General features: G+C 38.3%; 1 pseudogene; it reads right to left on the reverse strand.

Annotated features, from left to right (window-relative positions):
- Positions 1–434: 434 nt before the first annotated feature.
- Positions 435–5,659, reverse strand: LOC129081173 (40S ribosomal protein S18-like; annotated as a pseudogene).
- Positions 5,660–5,878: the final 219 nt, after the last annotated feature.

The following is a 5,878-nucleotide window of genomic DNA, read 5'->3' on the forward strand; positions in this document are numbered from 1 at the left end:
CACAGGGATTCTTCAGTCATCTACTTTTGGACAAAATTATTCAGCAATCCAAAGCATCCTATTTGTGTTGACACCCAGGTTATGGTTCTCCATCTTATACAAATATATAATTAAAAAGGAAATGATAGATATCTTCACTCCTTTATCCAGTCATACAGCCAATACTTGCTGAGCACCAAATCTCCAGCAGGAATTAAGATTCAAAGGGAGGAACAGTGCAGAAAGATGAGCAGAAACAGTACCCAACTGTAAAAAATGTCAAATGTGCTCAGAGAGAATTACTTAGAGATGGTTTGATGGGCTTCTATCACACAGGACAGCACCAAGAGAAAGAGTTGAATGGTACATTGAAATAAGACCAGCCTATGGAGTTGGAATATTTTTTCCACAGGTGTATAAACTATTTTATTTATTAACAGAGAAGGCCTACAGATCTATTTCTTCTTGGACCCACCCACAGTGTGACCCCAGCGGCTTGTGGTCTTGGTCTGCTGGCTTTGAACACAAAGACCCCCGAAGTGGTACAGCCCTCTGTGGACCCCAGTTTTCTTTATCTGCTCTAGGTCTTCATGAAGCTAATGCAGACCTTTGGCCAGGACCTGGCTATATTTTCCATCCTTCACATACTGTGTGCTCAGGAACCAGTCTGGAATCTTACACTGGTGTGGGTTCTGCATAATAGTAATTGTGTGTTCCACCTCATCCTCTGTGAGTTCTCCTGCCATCTTGGTGAGGTCGATATCTGCTTTCCTCAACACCATATGAGTCTATTTTCACCCCACACTCTTAATTGCAGTGATGGCAAAGGCTATTTTCTGTCGCTCATCGATATTGGTGTTGAATCCTCTCAAAATGTGCTGGAACTACTCAGAATCACTAGAGACATGGCTGAAGTGGCATATAGGCCTCCTGTGGAAGAGCTGGAATTTATTTCTTTAAACAATGCAGTGCTATGAACATGTTGAAAATAAGAGAGCAGCATTATCTGAAATGTGTTTTTGGAAGATTACTCTGGTTGCAGTGCAAGTATTTACTGCTCAGTGGAACCGAAGGTGAACATGGATTTATAGCATTGCAATAATTCACATGAGAGAGTATGAGAGACTTCACTTGGGAGGAAGAGAGCAAATGTGAGAGAAGCAGATGTAGCAGCTCATTGTGTCTGAGGAAATGAGGGAGAGGGTGGACTGAATCAGACTGGCTAATCTGTATGATTAGGATCTGGTGCTGAAACTAACAGGAAGGTGGAAACTCAGAAAGAAGAACACATCTGAGGAAAAAATGGCGAGTTTAGTTTATGATTAAAGTTTGAGGTCTCATTCGGGGGTGCAAAAAGTGTAATATGTGATTAATAAAAATAAGCATTTTATGCTACGCAACAGTTTGTACTATGCATATTCTCATATTGTTCTGGGAAACTTTCCCAACTCAACATTTGGCTTCAGTCATTGTAAGCCCTTGAGAGTCGTTCAGGAAATTCCGTGCACTCATGACTCTACTTTGAAAGTGCACACCCAGGAAAAGACACACTGAGTTATGATGGACTTGATAGAGTCAGGACTATACTGTGCTAACAATTGGCTTGAAGAAGCCTGGAGTCTTCTAGGGAACTGCTTTAGGAAACACCATATATGAGGCTAGATTACATGGGTGATACAGATCTAAGGGCTGACTTGAAACTTGTAGCCAGTAGTAAAGGATAGAGTAAGACAGTTTGAGAGAGAGAGAGAGAGAGAGAGAGAGGGCAAGAGAAAGAAAGGAGGGAAATGGGAGAGGAGAGAGACTAAGAATCAAAAAAGTCAATTGAGTCTCTAGGAACCACAGTGGATATTTTATAATAATATGGCATCAAATGTCATTAAGTTAAAGATTCACAAATCATCAATAATTCTACCATGAGACACTGGCCATTTGAAACTGAGTCCCTAAAGAGCAGGAACACATGATCTACTAGTATACATAAAAGTCTATCACTATGAATGACGAACGTCAGGGAAGATTTGTCCTAAACGAAACTCTCTCTGTATTCTTTGTCAGATATACCATATTCGACCCAGGCCACATCCTTCCTTACATTCCCTAATCTATACTTCTGGCCTCCCCTTTTTTCCTATTTCTTTCAAACTTAGGCATTTCCAACTTTCCCTTACTGCTGGACTCCCATTTCAGCCCAAACCAAGTCTCTATGTTGTCTGGCTTTCTGCATTTGACACGCCTTGCTGAAACTGGCCTCTGACGATGCTCTGGGGCTCTTCTCTTTAAAAGAGCTCCCAAGGGCACAGGTGCCTTGCCAACCTTAGCTATGCCCCTTTCCCACTGGAGTTTCAGCACCAGCCACGCTGGAAGGCAGGTAGCCATGTGTACTTGGATGCCTGTGCACTTCAATTTTTAAGAGCTGTCACCTCTAAGTTTGAAACTAATTTTGCCAATAATGTATTAGAGCTGTATGTATAGTTAGATTCATTACCAATAAGTCCGTGGGATATTCTTGGTCTATCTTATGCAACAAATTTTGTAATTATCAGGGATCCAGGAATGGTGTTGAGCAGTAAGATTACATTAATCAAAAGACATAGCAGGCCCTGGCCAGGCAACTCAGTCGGTTACAGTGTCATCCTGATGTGCCAAGGTTGTGGGTTCTATCCCCAGTCACAGCACATACAAGAATCAACCAATGAATGCATAAACAGAACAACAAAATTGATATTTCTCTCTCTCTTCTCGCCTTCTCTCTCTCTAGAATCAATAAATACAATTTTTTTAAAAAAACAAACTGCCTTCAGAGATCATAATCATTGAAATAAGACAATGAAAAAATGTATTACAAGATACTGTCTTAAGTTCTTTGGTAAGAGTTTGCACAGAGAGGTTGTCTCACCTTGTTTTATATATTTGTAGCTATAACTTATCTCAATCTACATACCTAGAGAGATTCTCTCTATGTAGATATATAGATAGATACAGGTAAGATATATAATGGCAAGCCCATTTAAAAATCATAGTCACCAATAAGTTAGCTATATTAGTTATAATTGATTATGAAGGCTTGATACACAAGGAGAGTTCAAACATGTTACTTACCATTAACTATATTTATATGGAACAAATTTATTTGCTAATAAAACATTCATCACACTATAGCAATGACAAGAACATTATTTTCTAAGTTTTTCCAGGAAACCCTAGGGGGAATCTCCCAATACAAGGTTGAGCAAAAGTAGTTTTACACTTGTTAGTATGGAAAATAATACGATATTAATAAATAATAATGTAAGAACAAATTCTGTGTTTCACATACCAAGAATGTAGAGCTACTTTTGTCCCACCCTGTATTGACTGATATACATGAATAATCGCAGTTCCAGTGCTGAAATATAAATCTTTATATTTCAGGGGGTCTGAAAGGTCAAAATTTATTTCCATACTAAGACTTTTTTGGTGTTTTTATGCTCCTTCCCTCATTATTGTTGAGAGATGTTTCCCTGAAACTACATAGGATGTGATATTGCAGCAAATTAAATGCAGAAGCAGTTTTGATGCATTGTCTATTAGGTAGACATAAAAGAGTTTTCTCAACAATGTAAAACAATAACACTGCATTTTTGTACTGCATTTTTGCTTTAGAAAATATTATTATTTTCCCAGAAATGTTATTGATCTGCATATGTAATAGATTTATTTTAATGAATTAATAAACACTGTTTCTGTTTTAATTTCCAATATATTAATAGATATAATTCACGTAATTGCCAGTGCTTTGGGGAGCTTCTCAAGAACAACCCCTTTGAGAACTGCCGCCCTGCAGCGGTGAAGAGCTGTCAGAACTGCGTGGAACGAGCCCCGCTTTTCTAACAAAGAAAAGATGGAAGTCCAAAAGTTTAGAACAGAAAATAATAATATATACTAGAGACTCACACATAACATTGTAGAACAAGAGAGAATGAATGATATTTCTGCTTGGCAATCTGGAAGCGCTTGGAAGAGGAGGTGAACACTAGGTTCATTTGATCCTTGGAAAATCAGTAACTATATATTTTAGTTTGTATCTACTTCCTTAGGGAGCAAACCAGTGCAACATAACTTGGGAAGATTCCAAATCTTGCAGTTGAAAACAAATGGATATTCCTTTAAGTTTGCGAGTCAAAAAGCAAGTTAAGTCAATGCTGACCCCCTCCCCCGCCCCAGGCAAGGCCCCAGTGAGATGCTTTTTGATCTGAACAATAAGTCTATTGTAATTAATACAATTGCTGCATATATTCTTTTCTCAATTTATGGGCACAGATCCCATAGAGTCAAAGGTACTTCAGTGCATTTGTCAAGGGAGTATCATAGTCTGTAGTATGAACATACATGGATGAAAACCTGCTTTTCACAAAGAGCTCTATAATTTGTTAAAAATTTGTGTCACTACAATTTCCTATTTCACATGAAAAGTTTTATTCTCATGTGTCTGTAATAAGAAATGTTGGAAATTCTTCTGAAATGAGACCGACTATTAACCACATTCAGAGAAATGCTATATGAATTAACACCATTTTTGTTTCCAAGAAATCCATAAACAGAAATTGCTCTTACATGAGACAGAAATTTCCCATAAAACCCAGAATGATTTTAACATCTGAATAATAAAAGTTTATATTAAATGCCATTTTGCCATTCAAATAGCATTTTCAGTCCACGCAAAAACTTGTACTCAAAGAGCAGTTACATTCACAATAGCCAAAAACAGGGATCATCTAAATAACCATGAACAGGTGAATAGATAAAATGCACATCCATACAATGGAATAGTTATCAGCAGTTAAAAAACACATCTCTATACAGCAAGTGGGTGAATCTTAGAATTGTCATGCTATGTGGGGGAAAAAAAGCCAATAGTACATACTGTGTAATTTCATTTACATAAAATACTGAAAAATACAAGCTAATCTTAGTGATAGAAAGCAGATGGGTGGTTTCAGAGGGTGGCAGGGAGGAGGAGCAGAAGAAGGGACTCAAAGGGTAATGAAGAATTGTTTGGAGTGATGAAAAAATTCTGTAATCTGATCGTGACAATAGCTACACAGGTGAATGCCCAGCCAAAACTCATCAAACCGTACAGTTGAAATAGATTCCATTTATTAGACATAAATTACCTCAATGAAGTTGGCTTTTAAAATTCACTGTAACAGAAACAACCTCATTTGATCTTCTTAACAATTCTGTGACACAGAGAAAATTGCGATCTTATTTTGTGGGTGAGGAAACGAGACGGAGGGATCCATGGACTTGCCCAGGGTCAGTGACTCTGACCTTGAGAAAGGCAACTGTCAAGAGTAGTGACTCTCCAACTTTTTGCTGTGTTTTTTCTTTTTTGTTATTTTTGTCAAGTACACTATTCTTTCTTTTTTTTTTTTTAATTTATTTACTTTTTAAATACATTTGTCTCTGCCTCCCCCCTATTCTTTCAAACCACATTGTATGACATGGTAAACGCTGGGATGCTGTGACTGGAGCGTGTGGGCTGGAAGAGGTGCGGGCATGTGGGGCCGAGGTATCTCCACAGGGTTGGCGCTCTCTGGCACAGATTGAAAACCCTAGAGTCTGCCACAAACGTGGATGCTGAGAACAAAACCTCTTGCTCAGACCTCCGTCTGTGCCTTACCAGCTGAAAGTCCATGTTGGTACATGAGGTTGAATATATTTACAGAATTAGTCACCTGGAATTTTTCAGTCTTGTGCCTCCTACTTAGCATTTTATGTAGTTTCTTTGTTGTATTTTAGTTTTATGTTAATTTACTTCTTTACGATGCGACAATATCTAGGTGTCTGATAGTGTGGATACTCTCAAGAGTCCCCGGGACAAAGAAGATTGCGAGCCAGAATGTACCATGAAACA

The sequence above is a fragment of the Pteronotus mesoamericanus genome, unplaced genomic scaffold (assembly GCF_021234165.1).
Source record: "Pteronotus mesoamericanus isolate MK-2021 breed Mesoamerican mustached bat unplaced genomic scaffold, CSHL_Meso_final contig_94, whole genome shotgun sequence".
Lineage (NCBI taxonomy): Eukaryota > Metazoa > Chordata > Mammalia > Chiroptera > Mormoopidae > Pteronotus > Pteronotus mesoamericanus.